Source organism: Pleurodeles waltl, chromosome 9 (genome assembly GCF_031143425.1).
Source record: "Pleurodeles waltl isolate 20211129_DDA chromosome 9, aPleWal1.hap1.20221129, whole genome shotgun sequence".
NCBI lineage: Eukaryota > Metazoa > Chordata > Amphibia > Caudata > Salamandridae > Pleurodeles > Pleurodeles waltl.
In genome coordinates, this window is record NC_090448.1 from 1,082,399,354 (window position 1) to 1,082,421,611 (window position 22,258).

General features: G+C 41.1%; 1 protein-coding gene across 1 annotated transcript in view; it reads left to right on the forward strand.

Moving 5' to 3' along the window:
* Positions 1-22,258, forward strand: part of HEATR4 (HEAT repeat containing 4) — a 252,284-nt gene that overhangs the window by 21,800 nt on the left and 208,226 nt on the right. The gene's annotated exons all lie outside the window — the stretch shown is intronic.

Below are 22,258 nucleotides of genomic sequence, written 5' to 3' on the forward strand. Positions count from 1 at the left end.
GGAATTCCTCCCTTCCTCCACGTGCACAGTTACCAACAGCTAGTTCTCTGTGCCTCAGAACTTGAAATAGCTCCTTCCTTTTCTGACATCCACTCACCAGTTCATAGTGGTCAACTCATTTATTTATAATCTAGAACCACTTTTTGCAAAATTATAATTTAATTTCAAGATATGGATTATTCTCCTTCTCTCTTTTTTACTACGTTGCCAGAGGTAAAGCATTAAACAGTGAACAAAAGAAAGTATGTTACAATTGAATAATTTAGAAGGCTTCAACCCAGCAAAATGGTTCTTACAAAATGTGTATCAATTAGAATATACTGTCAAGAAAAGAATAGCCAGAGACTGCAAGATACAGACATGGGATGAGCAGTAGTTTCTCAAACACCTTTCCTGACAACCTTGGACCACCATGGATTCCTTGTGTGCAATACGATATTGAATTCATATTGAGAAAAAAATAATGGATTTTGCTGTGACTGCAAGTACCAAATTAGAATGGAGTCTCAATGATGGGATGTTAAAGACTGCTAGGTCCAGAACAGACTTCAGCCTCAATAGGAACAATTACCTAAAACGATAAATGATGAATCTGCTTTGCCTCAGTGAAACCCCTTCGTCTCACCATATGTAGGGGCCTGTTCACAAAACGAATATACACAAGTATAATTACTCATGCGTATACTTACTCCTAGATGTAGGTATAACTCTACACTGTTTTGGTTTTACTCTTCACCAAGTATAGATGTACACTTAGGTGTAGACATATCTCCACCCCCACAAATCATGAGGTGGAGCCTGTTACACTGGGATTTATGAGTATAAAGTTACTACTATTACATTTTCACACCTAGATGGAAATCTCCAGCACTGTGATAGAGATATATATATGTGAAAAATATATGGAAAATTATTTACGATTTCTGTTCTTCGACTAATTATTTTTATTGTATTGTAAAATAAAAATGTAAATATTTATTTTTAAACTATAACTTGTAAAATAAAGCGTTACAGCACTTGAAGTCATCACATTGCAAGTGCATTAAATAATTATTTAATTTACATATATTCATTTAATTTATAAATCATTTTAAAACACTAATGTAAAGATGAAGCACCCACTCTTACTAACATTTTTATATCTATTTACTATGCAGTACATCTTAATAGAAATTATGTGTGTAATTAATGTAATTTTTTTTTTCAAATAAAAATATAACAGTTTATTTTATTTTTTTAACTTAATTTATTATGAAGTTTTGAAACAATAAAAACAAATAATAATTACACGTTTGCATAAATAAAATAAATGTATTTATAACTACAAACAACATCTTTTTCAATACAAACAACACAAAAAGTGAATGCCAGGGTCTCATAAAAAAACATAATGCCAGTTTTTGTTCATAATGAGTGAGAAAAGGTCCATTCAGGGCAATTGAAAATGAATCAGTCCAACCTCAGAGCCCACAGTTAAGAAAAGTCAGATGGAAGATGGAAAAGGCTTTAATGGCAAATAAATAATGTGAATAGGAAAAGGCAAATGGTGAAATTGGGTCACAAGGGCAGGGGGGTTTTCAGAAAGGATGTTAGGACCCAAGAAGGAGCCATCAGGGACTTCCTGGTAGTGGTGTGAGTAGGGAGAACACAAAGCATTGTGAGCCAGAAAAATGACTAGAGAGTATTGATCAACACACATTAATAGCAATGCTTGTAATGGCTAGAGACATGATGGTATTCAGTAGGGTAGAGATGGCAAAACTATGAAGAGGTTAAGAAGAATTCTTAAGGAAGAAAGGATGTGATGTGTTATAAGGTGATGAAGTTCAAATAAATGTTGTAAATGGACTCCTTGGAGTGAAGGGTACAGAAGCCACATTGACAGGATGCTGTAGCTTTTAGCTGAAGAGCAGTAAAATGACTTTGTTATTTAAGAGTTTGAAAGTTTTGAGACAGAATAGTATTTGGAAGGAATAGAGTGGTCATCTGAAGGGTTCTTAAATAAATAGTGCTATGAGTGCTGCTTATGTAAAACATTGTGGATAGGTACCCGACGGGAGAGCAGGAAAGAGTGGGTGAGAAAGGGTAGGACTCCATCAGAAAGAGCAGTTTGGGGGTTTAACAGATTCGCTAAGTGAACAATTAAAATTACTTAAAGAGCATTTTAGATGTCCACCATCTAATGGCAGTTAAATAGTAAAACAATAAGAAGGTTGTGGACTGAGACTGAGTTGCCAGACAACCCAACTAGAGAATTCTTCATGCTAATAGCTAGTTGCATGTCCTCTGGACACATGTAAAATAATAATGCATGATCATGTAATGGATTTGCCAATGATCTTATTCCGATAACCCTGGAGGTGTTCGGGAATCTGGAGTTTGTTCAGTCTTTGAATATAGATGCGTATTTCTCTCTTTCCATATGAACAGCGGGAGTGGTCCAGGCTAATGGTGAGTCAAAGGCTCTCAGTTGTGCATGGACTGAGTCTAATTAATGTATGATCTTTGTCTGTTTATCTACACTAAGTTAAATACATCTGGCTACCCTCACAATTGAGCAATTAAATCTCTAACATTCCTACATGTGTTAATTCATAATGCACTGTTTTTAGTTAACTAGAGAGCCATCAACAAGTAAACAAGAAAATCCTTAAGTCTAGTATCACCTTCATTTTGTGCACTTGTTTTGTCTATATTGCCACTTTTGCCCCTCTTGAGAATGTGTATTATTTTCTTAATAATTCAGAAGGGGGTTACAGAATTGCAGTTCCTCTGGTCCAAAAGAAATGTTACAATAGAAACTTTTAGACCCTTCTCCTCTTGATATTTCTATAAGATATTTCTATATCATATTTATATCTGTAGCAACTACTACTGTTCTCAAACTTCTTGAAGTGATCTTCAGCACTAATGACTGAAGTGACAGCAGTGGAAATTTGCAAACAAATCATTGTTCTTTTGTTATTGGTCTGTGGCACTTCAAAAGCACCAGATCACTTCTTAGCTGACAGCCTGGCCTCTGGCCTGCTGTAAATGGCTGTTCACTTTCTTGTGACGTCTCTCTAGTGAAACCATGACAGCCTTCTTTTCTTTAGTGAGACTAGATGTTCCATCCTCAGGGACAGCTTCTGCCTCAAGTGCTCTGGTACAGAAATGGAGAAGAGGGATACAGTGGTGTTCACAGACATTTGGGCTCCCATGCGCTTCTCTGGCATGTTCTTCCCATGCAGGACCACCACTATTCAGCTTCTCCTTCACTATCTGTGAAAAGCAAAAAAAGTAACTGTAGCACCATGCAACTCTGTTCACTGGTAACAATGCTCACACACTTCAGTAAATCCGACAACCCTAAACCATCCACATTGTCAGTGGGTGGGTGGAATTGTGTGCCCTCAATGATACTGGAGTAAGTGTGTGTTTAAAAGACTTTATTTAGATATATTAAGAAAAAAAAACATAGAAAATCGTAACATCATTTGTTTTATTATGAAAAACTATAAAATAGTATATTGAACAATGCAATTAAGGTCTTTAGACATTTTCCTGGGGAAAACCGGGGAAGGAAAAGTAGGGGAAGGGACATAGGGAAGAATTGTTCTTATAAATTCAAAAGAGAAAAAAGAGACAAATTATATTACATGAAAGTGCAAATAGTACATTATGATAAAAGATAACATAAACAAATTAGTGAATATGATTGAGACTGAACGACAGAGAGAAAAGATCATGGTGGATGAAAATTCTCTGACAGTATGCTATTGTTCTCAGCTGCATAATTAGCTATCTTATGTAAAAAACTAGTTAAGGGTAGCCATACATGTGAGCAATATGATCTTTAGAACAGTGATGTAAAAATAAAATATCTATTGTATGATGATACAAAACATTGTCCCTCCACGCCATGTTTGAGAGTTTAGAAGAATATTTCCAATGATACACAATTTGTTGAAAAGCAAAAGCCCGAAAAATATCAACTATGTTATTATCTGAAGCATTAGAAAATAATTCATTAGATAGAGTATCCAGAAATATATGTAAAATGGTAAAGGAGTGTCGTAAATTGTGTCGTGACCATATTTTGTGCCAAAAAGCCAGTATGTTGGGACACCAAAATAACAAATGCATAAGATCTGCTTTGGGAAGTCATAAGACCAGCATTTAAGTAAATTGGAGGGTGAAAATGTTGAACATGGAAGGGGTGTACAATAAAGTCTGTGGTAAATAAGAGTTTGTGTGATACTAGCTGTTCTAGAAATGTTATAAATATGTGACCAAATCTTATTCCAAAAGACAGGTCACAGATTGGTGATCTACATTGTGGAAGGGGAGCCAGAGGAGGGGGTCAGGTGCACACTTTAGGGCAATAGTTACGACGAAGTAGACACAGCACGCCGTGAACGAGTGAGCTCAGAGGGGGCAGAGTCATGGAGTGCAGCGGCTGCAGCGGTCGAGCTGCTGTGAGCCGTGGTGTTCAGGCGAGCGAGTGAGGGGCTTTGGGTTTGGTCCTACGGCCTCTGGCCCCCAGCCCCCTGGCCAGGCTCTGGACTGTTTCTGCTTGTGTGTTTGGTTCCGGGCAGTTCAGTGTTCAGGCGAGCAAGCAGGCGAGGGGCTATGAATCTGGTCCTCTGGCCCCGGGTCCCAGGTCCCGGGCCCCTGGCCCTACAGCCCCCTGGCCAGGCTTTGGACTGTTTCTGCTGGCTTTCTGGTTCTGGGGGGGGTCTTTGGTATTCTCTTGCATTCCTGGCCATTCCAGCAACGGGGGGCTCCTGGAGAGGCAGAGTGAGCAATGCTCCTGGCTGATCCCATGCTTGGCGCAGTCGAGCGATTGGACTCGCGCCCTGGACTACAGATTACAGACACTGAGCGCTCTGGTTTGGCGCTAGATTATCCTATCAGGACCAGATTAGTGCGACGAGCGGAAGCCCTAATTTGGGCTTAAGGTAAGTTATCAGCAGCACTGCAAACAGGGCCAAGTGAGGGTGGTGGTGGACTGACGCTTAGGCTGCAGGTAACCAATCTCTGGCGGAGGGGACTGGCGTTAGGTTAGTGCAGCTTATCAGGGCTGTGCTGCCTTGCATCGTCCTGCCCCCTTACTTTAAACTTGGATTCTACTGCTCTCCTCTTTCCTTCAAGTTTTCACGCAGCTTTCTGACATCATTATACAAGAGCCGCAAAGCGTCAAGTTAAGGAATCTACCCACCTTGATTTATATTACTTTCTGGCCTAAATCTCCTCAAATCTGAAGGAAGGAGTGTGGCAATTGTTTACGCTATGAGGTCTGGCAAAGTAAGAAAGGAGCATCTTAATACTCAAAAACATAATAAATGCCGCCACAGTGATGTCGTGTGCAACGTCACTCCACATTTGCCACCGGCTTCTGAAGAGCGTACTTATCCTCTTTTACGTAATTCAATCACAGTGGCTTCTTCTTCATTGGTTGTTGATCCGCTCAACTTGAAAGTTTTAAACTCTCACCTCCCTGCCGCTAATCTGTCGCACTTATGCTCTTTGAAATCTCGTGAGACTTCTCTTTTGGCCTACTTTAAGAAGAAACCTAAGTTGGAATCTAAGGCGAATGGTGGGCATATCAAGCCAACGTCAGGTCTGGGTGAAACCTCGAAGTCTGTAGTTACGGATGCCTCATCTGCAACGTTTGGATCCCTGACAACAGCTGCGCTAATTCATCATTATGCTTCACTAACTATCTTTGTGAAATCTCAGTGCTCATCAGTCAGCTTCTCAAGATGAAGTGAGCCATTTAGCATCACAGGAGGGCCAGCCGACTGCGATTCCGTCAAAGCATGAGCTCTCTCCAATTATTATATCAAGTGATCATTCCTTTGATGCCAGAGAGTGGGTGACTTCTTTAGCTGCTTCTCCAGCAGCTTCTTATCAGCAGGATGGGCAGGTCGCCAGTTGTGAAGATCACCTACAGGATTGCAGTATCGCCCCCTTAACTAGTCCTCTGGCAGCACAATGGACCCATAGTCCAACTGGCAGCTTTCGTCCGATGCTACCTACGAGGTCATCCAGTGGGGCTGGTGACATTAGCTCTGAAAATTAAGTTCAATAAGGGCGAGCTCAATGATCAATTGCTTCTTGATCTTTCCTGCCTTCAATCTGAGATTACGGGTGGCACAGAGGTGGAACCCAATCCTGTGATTATCTCCAAGACCGCTGTAAGTGGCTGTAGGAGGCTGGACTGGCTTGTAGTGAGTACCAAGGGGTACTTACACCTTGCACCAGGCCCAGGTATCCCTTATTAGTGTAGAGGGGTGTCTAGCAGCTTAGGCCGTTAGAAAAGGTAGCTTAGCAGAGCAGCTTAGGCTGAACTAGGAGACGAGTGACGCTCCTACAGTACCACTACTGTCACTTGCCCAATATCATGAGAAAACACAATACACAGATATACTAAAAATAAAGGTACTTTGGGGCATATTTATACTCTGTTTGCACCGAATTAGTGTCATTTTTTTTTACTCTAATTCGGTGCAAAACTAACTCCATATTTATACTTTAGTGCTAGACCCCTCTAGCACCAAATTTATGGAGTTAAAGTCATTTTTTGAAAGTGGAGACCTACTTTGCCCTAATGAGATGCAAGGTAGGCGTTCCCGTGCAAACAAATGACTCTATGGCCTTAACGCCATATTTAGGGGCATATTTATACTCTGCGGCATATTTATACTCTGTTTGCACCGAATTAGCGTCATTTTTTTTTACTCTAATTCGGTGCAAAACTAACTCCATATTTATACTTTGGTGCTAGACCCATCTAGCACCAAGGCCCTGATTTAAACTTTTTTTGCACCGCATTAATGTCATTTTATGACACAAAAGTGGCGCAAACTTACGAAATATTGGCCCTTATTTATACTTTTTGCTGCAAAACTGCACTAACTCAGTTTTGCACCAAAAAGTTTAGCACCGGCTTGCACCATTTCTGTGCACCAGCTGGGCACCATATTTATGGAATGGTGCAAGCCGGTGCAAAGGGTAGGCTAGAGTTCAAAAAAATGACTTTAGTCTGGTGGGGCTGGCAGTATAGAAGAAGAGGGTTTAGCACCAAAAAATGGCTTTAGGCAGGCTAGAGTAAAAAAAAATGACTCTAACCAGATTAGCGTCATTTTATGGTGCTAAACCTACCATGCCACATGACTCCTGCCTTAGAAAAGGCAGGAGTCATGCCCTCCACCCCAATTGCCAGCACAGAGGACAGGGGTCCCTTGGGCATGGCCATTGCACCCGGTGCCATGTATTGGGGCCTATTTCAGGGCCCCCTATGGCACTTTCAAAAATAAAATGCACTTACCTGTACTTACCTGGGATGGGGTCCCCCATCCTCGCAGTCCCTCTAGTGTGGGTGGGGGTGCCCCTAGGGCCTAGGGAGGGCACCTCTGGTGTTCCACCATGGAAATAGGGCCACAGGTCCCCTAACACCTGCCCTCACCCAGGTCTTAAAAAATTGGGCAAAGCAAGCTTTGCCCCATTTTTTGACCCCTCCTCCATCCCTTGCACCATTTTTGCATGGGAGTATAAATATGGTGTTATGGCCATAGAGTCATTTTTTGCACGGGAACGCCTACCTTGCATCTCATTAAGGCAAGATAGGTTTCCACTTCAAAAAAAATGACTTTAACTCCATAAATTTGGTGTTAGACGGGTCTAGCACCAAAGTATAAATATGGAGTTAGTTTTGCACTGAATTAGAGTAAAAAAATAATGACTCTAATTCAGTGCAAACAGAGTATAAATATGCCCCTTTGCGTCAAAAAATGATGTTAATCTGGTCAGAATCATTTATTTTGACTCAAAACTGCCTAACGTCATTTTTTTTTAAGCTAGCCTACCCTTTGCACTGGCTTGCACCATTCCATAAATATGGTGCCCAGCTGGTGCTAAAAAATGGTGCAAGCCGGTGCAAAACTTTTTGGGGCAAAACTGCCTTAGTGCAGTTTTGCACCAAAAAGTATAAATAAGGCCCTTTATTTTTATGAGAATATGCCAAAGTATCTCAGTGAGTACCTTCAGTATGAGGATAGCAAATATACACAAGATATATGTACACAATACCAAAATATGCAGTAATAGCAATAGAAAACAGTGCAAACAATGTATAGTCACAATAGAATGCAATGGGAGCACATAGGGATAGGGGCAACACAAACCATATACTCTAGAAGTGGAATGCGAACCACAAATGGACCCCAAACCTATGTGAGCTCGTAGAGGGTCGCTGGGACTGTAAGAAAACAGTGAGGGTTAGAAAAATAGCCCACCCCAAGACCCTGAAAAGTGGGTGCAAAGTGCACCTAAGTTCCCCAAAGAGCACAGAATTCGTGATAGGGGAATTCTGCAAGAAAGACCAACACCAGCAATGCACCAACGATGGATTTCCTGATGAGAGTACCTGTGGAACAAGGGGACCAAGTCCAAGAGTCACGATCAAGTCGGGAGTGGGCAGATGCCCAGGAAATGCCAGCTGTGGGTGCAAAGAAGGTGCCACCGGATGGTAGAAGCTGTGGATTCTGCAAGAACAACAAGGGCTAGAAACTTCCCCTTTGGAGGATGGATGTCCCACGTCGTGAAGAGTCGTGCAGAGGTGTTTTCGTACAGAAAGACCGCAAACAAGTCTTGCTAGCTGCAAGGGTTTGCAGTTAGGGTTTTTGGATGCTGCTGTGGCCCAGGAGAGACCAGGATGTTGCCAATTGCGTGAGGAGACAGAGGGGGCGTCCAGCAAGACAAAGAGCCCACTCAGAAGCAAGCAGCACCCGCAGAAGTGCCGGAACAGGCACTACGAAGTGGAGTGAACCGGAGCTCACCCGAAGTCACGAAAGAGGGTCCCACGACGCCGGGTGGTCAACTCAGGAGGTCGTGCACTGCAGGTTAGAGTGCCGGGGACCCAGGCTTGGCTGTGCACAAAGGAAATCCTGGAAGAGTGCACAGGAGCCGGAGTAGCTGCAAAACACGCAGTTCCCAGCAATGCAGTCTAGCGTGGGGAGGCAAGGACTTACCTCCACCAAACTTGGACTGAAGAGTCACTGGACTGTGGGAGTCACTTGGACAGAGTTGCTGAGTTCAAGGGACCTCGCTCGTCGTGCTGAGAGGAGACCCAGAGGACTGGTGAAGCAGTTCTTTGGTGCCTGCGGTTGCAGGGGGAAGATTCCGTGGACCCACGGGAGATTTCTTCGGAGCTTCTAGTGCAGAGAGGAGGCAGACTACCCCCACAGCATGCACCACCAGGAAAACAGTTGAGAAGGCAGCAGGATCAGCGTTACGAGGTCGCAGTAGTCGTCTTTGCTACTTTGTTGCAGTTTTGCAGGCTTCCAGCGCGGTCAGCAGTCGATTCCTTGGCAGAAGGTGAAGAGAGAGATGCAGAGGAACTCTGATGAGCTCTTGCATTCGTTATCTAAAGAATTCCCCAAAGCAGAGACCCTAAATAGCCAGAAACGGAGGTTTGGCTACCGAGGTGAGAGGATAGGCTAGCAACACAGGTAAGAGCCTATCAGAAGGAGTCTCTGACATCACCTGCTGGCCCTGGCCACTCAGAGCAGTCCAGTGTGCCAGCAGCACCTCTGTTTCCAAGATGGCAGAGGTCTGGAGCACACTGGAGGAGCTCTGGGCATCTCCCAGGGGAGGTGCAGGTCATGGGAGTGGTCACACCCCTTTCCTTTGTCCAGTTTCGCGCCAGAGCAGGGCTGGGGGATCCCTGAACCGGTGAAGACTGGCTTATGCAGAAATGGGCACCATCTGTGCCCATGAAAGCATTTCCAGAGGCTGGGGGAGGCTACTCCTCCCCTGCCTTAACACCTTTTTCCAAAGGGAGAGGGTGTAACACCCTCTCTCTGAGGAAGTCCTTTGTTCTGCCTTCCTGGGCCAAGCCTGGCTGGACCCCAGGAGGGCAGAAACCTGTCTGAGGGGTTGGCAGCAGCAGCAGCTGCAGTGAAACCCCAGGAAAGGCAGTTTGGCAGTACCCGGGTCTGTGCTAGAGACCCGGGGAATCATGGGATTGTCTCCCCAATACCAGGATGGCATTGGGGGGCAATTCCATGATCTTAGACATGTTACATGGCCATGTTCGAAGTTACCATTGTGAAGCTACACATAGGTAGTGACCTATGTGTAGTGCACGCTTGTAATGGTGTCCCCGCACTCACAAAGTCCGGGGAATTTGCCCTGAACAATGTGGGGGCACCTTGGCTAGTGCCAGGGTGCCCACACACTAAGTAACTTAGCACCCAACCTTTACCAAGTAAAGGTTAGACATATAGGTGACTTATAAGTTACTTAAGTGCAGTGGTAAATGGCTGTGAAATAATGTGGACGTTATTTCACTCAGGCTGCAGTGGCAGGCCTGTGTAAGAATTGTCAGAGCTCCCTATGGGTGGCAAAAGAAATGCTGCAGCCCAAAGGGATCTCCTGAAACCCCAATACCCTAGGTACCTCAGTACCATATACTAGGGAATTATAAGGGTGTTCCAGTATGCCAATGTAAATTGGTAAAATTGGTCACTAGCCTGTTAGTGACAATTTGGAAAGAAATGAGAGAGCATAACCACTGATGTTCTGATTAGCAGAGCCTCAATGAGACAGTTAGTCATAACACAGGTAACACATACAGGGCACACTTATGAGCACTGGGGCCCTGGCTGGCAGGGTCCCAGTGACACATACAACTAAAACAACATATATACAGTGAAATATGGGGGTAACATGCCAGGCAAGATGGTACTTTCCTACAGTGGCTCCACTTGGCCTCAGCTTTTGCAAACCCTACAATCCACTGTGCTGGCTTTGAACTACCACTCTGATAAGCTGGGCATCCAAGTTGATTTGTTGAATACATTGGCCACCTATGTAGCTGGTATTGACCACAAAATAGAACATTTAAACAAGCTAATTACTAGAGCCCAAACATGCTCCAATTTTGTACAAGCAACATGCTGCTGTTCCCCAATTATTGAAAGTTTATCATCTCTGCCTACTTTTCCGAATTCGGTTCTATCTGAAATTAAAAGGTGTTCTGCAGTTCCTGTACCTCTGGTGCCCCTGCTGAATCCAAGGTCCCATTGTGATTCGGCTCGGAAACCAAATAAACTACAAACATTGGACGACTAATTTTTTCCAGCAAAAAGTGTAACAATCTCCATCCCCCCGACCAGTTGTCACTGGAGTCTCGGAGCATGACATTTCGGCCAACTGTGTTCATAAGAACTCCCTTCTGACTAGAATCGATCTTATGGAGCCTGTTCTGTCACATTATTCTTGCATTGCACCACAACCTGATTTAATACATCCATCGTCTCCAGGAGCTGATCGTGTAGTTCAACACCCGTTGAGTAAGAGGGAAAAAAAGGCTCGGGAAACAACGAAACAAAAGGAGGAGCCTTCCTCCCTAAGGGTCCCCAAGTAATGCTCGACTGTCGGTTCGACTTGAGGCACAACAGCCGCTGCAGTCGCAGGAGGTCCCTAATGCGACTTCGCTGACTGGCCCTCTGACAGCCATACAGGGCGGTTCTTTACCATCCAGTGAGCGTATGCAGGGCCCTTTGGCCAGTACTATTCTGCAGGAAACTGAATTTCCACCCAAGGAGCCTTTGATTCCTGCTGAGAAAGTCAAAATTGTCAATGTGTCTGATCCTACTGTCTCACGCTGGGGGGGGGGGGGGAAAGGGGGGGGGGGAGTGTCTGTCCATACTGCAGTTACTCTGTTAAACCCAAAGCAGCCCATGGAATTACCGATGGCGAGGTTTCGGGCTCCGGTCCCTCTGTTTCTCATACGTTGCCTCCCGATAGTAACTGTAGCCAGTCTTTAATCCTGCCATCAAGCCACCAAACTTCTCTTATTGACACCCCAGGGCTTGGGGTCCCTTTGGGCCCGTTCAATACAGTGGAACAGCTACAGCCCAGATCTTTTTTGTGTCCCTCAATGGTATCATTGGGGTGTTTATATCAGAATATGGTTCAAGGGGCCCTCACGATATTTTGATTTTGAACAGGGGGGGGGCATCTTATGACTCATCAAGGCCATCTCGGAACTGAGCAATATTGGTTCTACGGACATTGCCTCTTTTGAATTTTTTGCTTCAAGGGGGTCTCAAGCTGGGGAATCTACCCTGGTCTCATTAATCTCTGTCTCAATAGCTCAGTCCATTCCTGCCAAGAAAGACATATTCCACTCTTGGGGAATTATAATTATTCCTTGCAGGGAGTCGGGCTATCCAATGCTGTTCTGAATCCCAAAGTTTAATGGCTTTGAAAAGTGCTCTGGGTAGCACCTCTACCATCAATAGCACCAGCGGCATGGGTCCCGGCTCCCAGCGGGTAACCAATTGGGATTGGTTGCCCTCTGGTCTTATGTATGGGTGCCCCCAATGACTCCCATGGGCAGGGGGATTAGTGCCAATGTTTGGATTTTTGCCCCTATGTTAGTGGAAAATTAATGGTGTTGTGCATAAGTTTGACTTGGCTCATTTAATATCTTTTTAAAATCACCTTTCAGGATACCTGTGCTGAGATCAGTTGCCCGTTGCCGGGGTATTTAGAAATATGGAAACCTGCTCATAGAAAAAGGAAGAATGGCCGTGCTAAGGAAGGGTTGGCCACCTATTTCACGGTTAAATTAAAAGGATGTATTTTACCATTGGCTTGGGATGACAATTGGATTCAGGGGACTGTGATTAGGAACGGGAGCTCGCAGCAAATCCCCATAGTAATTAATGTTTACATTGCTCCTGGAACAATGGAAAAAAGGGGGAGGCTGTCTCGACTGATGCAGATTCTGGGTGATCTATCTGGGGAATATCCATGTGCTGATTACCTTATAACTGGTTATTTTAATACAAACCTGTTTCAGGACACTGTAGAAGCTCTTGAAGGTCCTGATCTTTGTAATTGCCAATTAGTCCCTGAACAACTGAGGCCCCAGGGTTACCCGCACTGTCCGTTGGGAGAGTATGTAGTAATGCATTTAAATAGCATGGGCTTTAAAGTTCTGAATGGCCATTCACACAATGATGCCCCTCTTTGCTGGACAAGATCGGACGGACGATCCCACTCCTACTTGGTCTACACTATGTGCAACATCAAATTGTTTCCCCTTATTTAAAAGTTTTTGATTTCCTCCCGGAGTGAGAATGATCACCGTCCACAAATTGTAACATTAAAATCTAGTTTTCATTTTCATGATGTCATGCGGGTTGTGGGTGGCGGCGTTTGTTCCAAGTTACTAAGGTGTATAAAATGGAACTCTTCTATTAGCCACACATTATTGGTTCAATGTGTTAATTTTTCGACTCCGACGGATCTGGTTGTATGTCCCCAATTTAGGTATGGGATACTCTTTCTTCCTTCTTATGTTCAATGTTTCATCAACCCGCTTGTAATTACACCTCCTTCCGGCCCTTTGCTATCTCTATGGAAACTAAGAGTTTAAAGGAAGAGCATAACAGATAAGCAAGGACAATTAAGAAGAGTTCTGATTCTGAGTGTCTATTAATTAGATATAAGGAACTGAGGAAAGACTATAGGAAGGCTATTTATGATGACCATAAGACTCATCTCAATCAGTTTTTCGGGAACATTTTAAGTGCGAGTAAGGATCCAAATGCTAAAACATTTTGGTCCCATGAGTACGGCCTTCTGACATCAATAATTCCTGAGTCCTGGTGTGGTGCCATTCTTCATCCGCTACATAAAAGCGGTTCAAAGTTGGACCCGCCAGTTTTAGGATGCTAGCCCTGCTTGACAATGAGGCCAAATCTTGCCTGGGCTGAATCAAAGGGACTAATCCCTATTGTTCAAACAGGTTTCTCCGCTGTTTCTGGCACATCAACAAACCTATTAGCCCTTTCTATTTTGATAGGGCGATTCTATCAGCCTTTATGCTGCATTGCTGTTTTGTTTATTTCAAGGCAGTATTTGACCGGATCCCTAGGAGTGCCCTGTGGGCCAAACTACATAACGGGTATTCCTTCAGTTCTGCTGGGTGCCATTATGGAACTACATACGGATACTTGGGTCTGTATTAAATTAGGTGATGGGTGCTCTCTTTCCAGAAAAATGTTCACTGGTTGTGGTGTGAAACAGGGTTGCGTGCTTGCGCCCCTACTTTTTAATCTGTTTATTGCAGATTTGTCATCGTCTTTGACACTGTTAATTCTCATCCACCCAAGATTGGTGGTTTTAGGTTTAGCCACTTGCTTTATGCTGATGATCTTGCATTGTTTAGTTATACTAAGATTGGCCTTTAATGACTGCTTAACCAACTTGCATCTTATACCCCTGTGAATCAATTAGAAGTCAATTTGCTCAAAACTAAAGTGGTCTCCTTCGGAAGAAAAAGGCATTTGGGACCCAGTTGGTATTACAAGAATAGTCAACTCGTTTCAGACCAGTTTTTATAAATGTTTAGGTGTGCATTTCAACTCTAGGGGGAGATTTGTCAGGCATAAGAAGGATATTGAATTTAAAGCTGTGGCATTGCAGATAGCCTTTTCTAAATTATTCAAAGTCCTAAAGGGACCAAACCTTCTTCCTCTAGTGGAAGTTATGAGAGCAAAGATTATCCCCTCATTGTCTTATGGTCAGGAAATTTTGTTGGATAAAGGCTCTTGTTTATTAAATAAGTTGGTTAATAAGATCTATAAGAGAGTTTTCCATGTATCGCATCTCACTACACCTGTGCATGTGCGGTTGGAATTTGGGCTTTTGGATCAGCTGGCAGTCGGTGCCAGCGCCTTCCTCAAGCTTTGTCATAAGCTGCGTTGGGCCAAGGAAGGTAGCTTGGAGGCAGTTCTGTGACAAGAAATCATTGCGTTGAAAATGAAGGGGTCCCATTTCCATTTTTTGGTTGAATGTAAATGGCAATTGGAAGCCGATGACCCTCTGGGTTAAAAAGATCATACAGCTACACTCTTACCATTCGGATCGCTCCCTCCTTGCTAAACGCAAGCATGCCAGCATGCCAGGTCGGTAATCAATTCCTTTAAGCCAGGCACTTCATCTAGCGATTGGCTTTTTTTTAAACTTTTACCCCTATGGCGGTTAACTCCTGGAGAGGGGTGTGTTGTGCAGGGGTTGTGGTAACATGGAAGAAACAATTGTTTGTGTCCATCTCTACTTAAGGAACGTCAATCTCTGTTTCAGAGTAAGTGGAAGAAACTGGGGATTCGCTCCTGTCGACAGGCCATTATTAAATCCCTGAATCCTGCAGATTTAATGCTGAACATGTTACTGACTAAATTTATTAAAATCGGCCAAACCAAATGTAGAGGCACTGCGAGCAGTGGAAAATTATGTTTGGAATTTTCTTTTGCTCTTGCCTCGTTGGTTTGTAGTAATTCACCAGGTTGTTTAGCTTCAATGTTGCACCTTGGGCTGCGATCCTCATTGGTATCTAACTTAATGATCATTCAACGCACTAACGCACTTTAGGGCTTTGAATACTGTGAGCCCCTCTGTTTATCATGCATCATGTGGGGTTCAGGGGTCTGGCTGTGCAGTCTTATTTTTATGATAGTTTTATATTATTATGTAGGAATGTTTTTTATTGCGGTATGTGCATTTACATTATTGAGTGTTTTTAGTATGTATTTAACATTTGATTGTACATGTATTACTGATTGTTTTCTTTTTTGTTTTAATTGTATTGGATTTTATTATCTGTACAATAAATTATTCATTCATTATTGCAAAAGACAACATCTCATTCAACCCCCAGATCTTTTTTCAGATATGGACTTGGCTCGAATTGCATTAGGAGATAACAAAACGTTATAGATACTAGAAGCTTTAGGGGGAGAAACAAGCAAAGCTGTTAATGTAGACGTATGGGACCTATAGGAGGACCTATTAGGAGGATAGGTTTCTAAGGAAAATAATGTATCTAAAACCACATTTATCAGATGAGTGAAATGGTTTTGGAATGAGGGAGGGAATTGAAATTTCCATTGAAGGTGAGGAAAAGAAAGAGGAATATCTCCCTCAAAAAGTTGCCTAATGCATATAATACCCTTAGACCTCCAAGAACGCCAAAAAATAGGTCTATTGTTGATTTTAACTAAATTATTATACCATAGAGATTTAGAGAGGAAAATAGAATAAATTGATAATTATTTAGTGATGGTAGATACAAATAAAGAATGTGAATCTTTATGAAGTGGAGTAGAAACAAGAGAGTAATTAGATGTAAAAGATGGAGTTTCTTTAGTCTTAAAAGGGTTTAACAAGGCTGATTCAATTTGGATCCATAACAGAGAAAAGGGATGAACAGACTCAGAAAGCCAAAGAAAAGCTTGACGTAAAATTCACCCCACCATCAGTTTTCAATTTTTGTAAACAGGTTAGGGATATTGTTGCTTTTTTGTTTTTCCATAGGTATTTAGACAATATAGAATTTATTTGTTTAAAAATAATATGTTGAAAAGATACTAGTAACATAGATATAGTATATAGTAATAAAGGAGAAATCATAATTTTAATGGATTTCAATCGTCCCCACCAAGGTAAATATAAAGGATTCCAAGAGGAAATCAATCGATCAATTTTGTGACAGAGTTCTTAAAAATGAATATCAATAGTTTCTTTGATGGACCAAGTAAACCAAATGGCTAGATATTTGATCTTAGATAAGGATGCCCACTGAAAACCAGAGTCAATAAAAGAATGTTTAAATGTAAATGTATTTAGTGGAAGGACTTCAGTTTTATCTTTACTGGTTTTATGACCAGAAACCTGAGAAAATAGATCTATTTAATTTAATAAAGCAGGGAAAGATTGTTCAGGGGGCGAAATAAAAAGAAGGATATCATCCGCATATGCTGCTTATTTTAACTGTTTATCGCCATATGAAAAAGCCGGAAATTTCTGAATTTAGACAAATACGAGTGGGGAAGGGTTCAAAAGCTAAAACAAATTGTAAGGGAGAAAGAGGACATACCTGCCGAGACCACGTTTAGGAGAGATATAGGAAGAAACTGTACCATTAACTAGAATTTAATCTTGTTGGGAATTATACAATAAAGCTATAAGAGAAATTATTTTAGGACTGAAACCATGCCAGGATCAAGTTTTACTCATAAAATCCCAATTAATTCTATCAAATGCTTTTTCTGCATCAATAGTTGTGGCAGCTAGTGATTTATTAAGAAAAGGGGCTTTACTGAGAACATTAAAGAATAATCTGGTATTATCAGATGCTGATCCACCTTTTATAAAACCAGACTGTTCCTTTCCAACAAGCCATGGAAGAATAGATTCTAATCTTAATGCTAGCAGCTTTGCAAAAATTATATAGGGGGTTATTCTAACTTTGGAGGAGTGTTAATCCGTCCCAAAAGTGACGGTAAAGTGACGGATATACCACCAGCCGTATTACGAGTTCCATAGGATATAATGGACTCGTAATACGGCTGGTGGTAAATCCGTCACTTTTCCGTCACTTTTGGGACGGATTAACACCTCCTCCAAAGTTAGAATAACCCCCATAGTCTCCATTAATAAAGGAAATAGGTCTATAATTCTTACATAACGTAGAATCTTTCCCATCACTTGGCATTAGACATATTTTAGCCTCTTGAAAAGTGCCTTGAAGTATCACCAGATATGGTAAACTACCCAAATAAAGGGAATAAATGAGGAATAAGCATATGTGAAAAATGTAAATAAAACTAAACAGTAAAACCACCAAGGCCAGGTGTTTTAACATTTTTTAATGTATTTAGGGCTTGTAAAATTTATTTATCTGAAGTATCTGTTTCTACAGAAGCAAAATCATGATTAGAAGATTTAGAATTAGGACTGCCTGATAAATATTCATCAATTTAAGAATGATACACCTGTGCTTCTGGGGTATATAATGTCGTATAAAAGTTAACAAATTTGTTCAAAATATTGTTCTGTTTCCTCAAAATATCGTTCTGTTTCCTCAGTCTAGTACCATCTGAACTAGTTAACAAATCAATTTGAAATCACTTCTCTCTAACTTTAAGCTAGTTAGCTAATAACTTGCCAACTTTATTTCTACCTCCTTAACAGCGCATTACATTTTAACAAAATGGAAGAGGCCTCCTCAGTAGAAAGAGTATTAAACTTTAACTTAACCTTAAGCAAACTATTACGATCAGTATGTGATTTAGATGTGGAATATTTAGTTTCCAAATTCTTAATGGTTGATAATAAGGATTTATGTTCTTTAATGCGAAGCTTCTTTTTTTCAGAAGTGTAATCTATAATAAAGCCCTGTGCAGCTGTCTTAAACGAGTCCCAAAAATGAAGGGGTGACAACATGAGGGTATTGTTAATCTAAAAGAATTCGGAGGTAAATTAAATAAATGATTTAGAGAATTGTGGATCATTTAGCAAAGAATTATTGAAGAACCATCCACGAGATTGAATATGTGGGGGGGAACCAAATCCAAATCTGTAATCACAGTGGCATGATCTGAAAGTACTATAGGATCAATAAAAGATTGAACTATATGTTGTGCCATAGGTTTGGATATAAATATATGATCCAACCTTGTGAGTGAACCATGAGTAGGTGAGTAGAAGGTGTAGTCAAGTGAGGTGGGATTAGCGAGTCTCCAGGAATCTAAAAATGAGGAGTTCCCTATTGTAGAATGAGATTGTTTATGCATTTTCTGGGAAGAAAATGTAACCAAAGACTGCCAATCTAAAAAAGGATCCATAATTTGATTAATAGCTCCACCAAAAATCATACAAGTATCAAGATATTGAATACATTTATGAGACATTGTAGGCCAAAAATTTAAATCATTCTGAGTCGGGCATAAAAATAACTACAGGTATATTGTTGATTGCAAGTCTTAGACTAATCCTTCTACTTTTATGATCTATTTCTTGTGAAAGGACAGCAAAATGTAGTTGTTTGTTACATAAAATAATAGTACTATTTCTCCTATTGTCAGCAAGGGACACAAATACATGACCAACCCAACTATGCTTAAGTTTCAAGGCCTCTGTTTCATTGTGATGTGTTTCTTGCAATAACACAATATCAGGAGGAGATTTGGCTAGGTGAGATAATACTCTTTGTCTTTTCACAGGATTATTAAAACGTTTCACATTCCATGAAATAACTCTGAATGTTGAGGGTATAAAAACATTTATGAATAATGAGGATTAACATATTTTGAAAAAATAAGAAACTAACCATGGATAAGAAATAGAAAAACGGTGGGATATATTAGTACAAATAGAGGGGGGTTGGAAAAGGAGAAAAAGGGGAAGATAGGAAAGGAAACAACAAGAAACAGGAAAAGAAAGACAGAAAAGGGAGAAAGTACATGTCCAATAAGACAACTAAAAAATATGTACCTGAAGAAAAATGCACACGATGAGGGGGTGGTGGCACACAGATAACGATGGCATAACCAACAGAGGGAATCTCCACCACAATGGACCCAAACTAAAGAAGAAGGGGAGAAGGAACGAGGTAAAACATGAAATCTTGAAGGAAAATTAATACTAGATTATTATTCAGAGGTTTATAGACATATTTCAGAAGAATTTAGTAATAAACAACTAAGCATATCATCAATAGAGAACATGCAAGCGGTTTTAACTAGAAGAGGGGCCAGCAGTATCCATATTTAATAATGAATGTAAGTCAATACATTTTTTAAGTTCAGTTGGCTGACCATATGTGCTAGTCTTATTCTGATATATGACTTTGAAAATACAGGGATGGTACAATCCATATCGAGCACCCAGAGATAGCAACATCGGACGAAGAGCAAGAAATTCCTTCCTTTTGTTGGCTGTAATATTAGAGACATCTTGAGAAATAAAGCTTTTATTTCTGGACCAAGTAACTTGTTTTTTGTGTTTTACTGCATCCAGAACCGTTGTCAAGTCTGTAAATTCCAGAAAAAGTAAGATTACTCCCCTAGGTGTTCGAAGGTGATGACGAATTATTCAAATGAGGGCCACCGTCTGTGTGCTCGCTGTATATTAAAATTGGAAGTGGGGGCAAGTCCAGCAATTTTGGAACAAAAGACTTGAAAAAGGCAACAGGGTCAGGACCGTCAACTCCATCCGGTAACCCATAGATCCGTAGATTGTTGCGTCTATTTCTATTTTCCAAATCCTCAGTCTGCTGTTTATGTTGGCTGACTTCCTTCTCCAAGATGATAATTTTATTAATATTATCTCGGAAATGTGACACGTTGTTCCACTTCAGAAATTCTTGAGTCCATTTCAGACCATTTGTCATCACAATATTGAATTTGATTATTAGTTTCTTCAACAATTGGGTGAAGAGCTATAATTTCTTCCAGAAGCAATTCCAAAGTAATAGGATTCGCAGATTTTTCTGGTGATGGGGGATTCTGCTTAAGACTCTTTTTCATTGCTATTGGTGACTGAGATTTGATAGATGAACCAGCAGAAGAGACACTGCGAGAATTAGTCGACTGCACAACTTCAGAGGAAACTTGATTATCCATTGCTAAATGATTTGAGAGAGAATATGAAGGACAACTCTGCTGCGTCGCTTTTAGATTGCGAACATAAGATGATTTTTTCAATCTTCCCATAAGAGGATATTTAACAGCAAGAGTGATTTTTCAGACACAAAGGATACAAATTGACTTATACTGAATAATAGGGCCAACAGTCGCTGAATATCACTCAACGAAGATGTCTCCTCAAGAAGATTAATATTTCTGTCAGTAAAAGCACAGGAGCACACAAAAAGTCAATAAAAATCTTTTACTATTGCCAAGAAAGAGTATTTGCCAATAAATAATCCTACCGGATGGAAAATAAGCCTTCACATAGACGTTTGAGAAACTCCTAAATATACTGTATCCCTGATGCAGAAATTATTTAAGACCTCTCACATGGGTCAGGAAATATTGAAAGTACCTCAAAATAATTGAAAATTGTCCCCTTATTAAAATTAAGCCATCCCAGGAAACGCAGCTCACAAACAAGACCTTAAAATAGCGGCCACGCTATGAAAACTCCTGTGGCCACCTATTGAAAAAAAAACCAGAGAAAACATTTGTTTCCTACACCGCTGCGCCAAAAAAAGAATTTCCTAGTTTAAAGGAAACGAGGGAAGAAGTATTCACTCTGTTTCATCATGTTTGGGCGAAGCAGTGCAGTGAAGTTTTCCCGCCGCGGCAGGAGCCCCTGTGCTAAGCGGCCAACTTGTTTGGTGCCAAAGCCATGCCCCCAATACTGGAGTAAGTGGACTCACTCTTGGTCAGTGTCAAATAAATCTTCTGCATTGTCGAATTGAGGTGTTAACTCTGTTAAAGCCAATTCCTGCACACGTATTTCAGGGTAATTATAACCCAGCAGCCACTCACAATTCAAATTGATCAAAATGAAGGCTGAAGGAGCTAGTATATGAGGAAACATTAATCAAGGTGACAAGTGAAAGCTTGAATGGAGCGAAGAATGACTAGAAGAAGCCAATAATGGAAAACATTAATGTATCACAACAAAATGTAGGAGGACCTTATAATTGCAAAAAGATGTAATGATTATAAAACATTTTGGGAAATTATAATCAGAAAAATATTAGGCCAGGGTGTAAAAATTGATGCATGTATAAGTTGGAAAGAGTGGCAACAGTATGCTTTTTCTTGTCAAATACCGACAGTAACCAGCAACTAGGAGAGACTATGGAGGTGTAGCAGGGTCCCATGCATGTCCCAGAGGTAGTGAAGTACATTATTGATGAGGTTAAAGAGGTGTTGAAGTTGCAAAAAATCACAAAGCACCTGGTCCTGACTATCATCCAGTTTTTGATGATCCAGTAGTATGGTTTCTGGCCTACAGAGGTGTGTGAATTCCTCCATCAGAAAGGGATGGCCCTTTACTACATGTTTAAACGTCATTATCCAACCATTTTCCAAAAACTATGGGAGAAATGTCACATGTAATTATCAACCAACATCCTTGAATAAATGTCATTAAACAGTTATTTGGTTGAGTTCTTGTGAAATAGCCTTTATCATGTGTTTTAAGGCCTGCTTGGAAAATTTGGAAAACAGGCAGGAATTCGCTATTTAGATTTAACTTGATATCCATTTTCTAAACATGTTCTCTTCTCAGATCTTTTGACCTGATTAATTGTTGTATAGAAAAAGTGATTCTAATGAACTATTGTTAAATTAGCATACAGTACACTGCGGTACTTGAGGAATCTCTCTAGGAGCAGAGTATTCTCTTGGCGCACCAAGCCATGGCACAGAGCACTGGGAGAGACGTCTCATCTGTGACT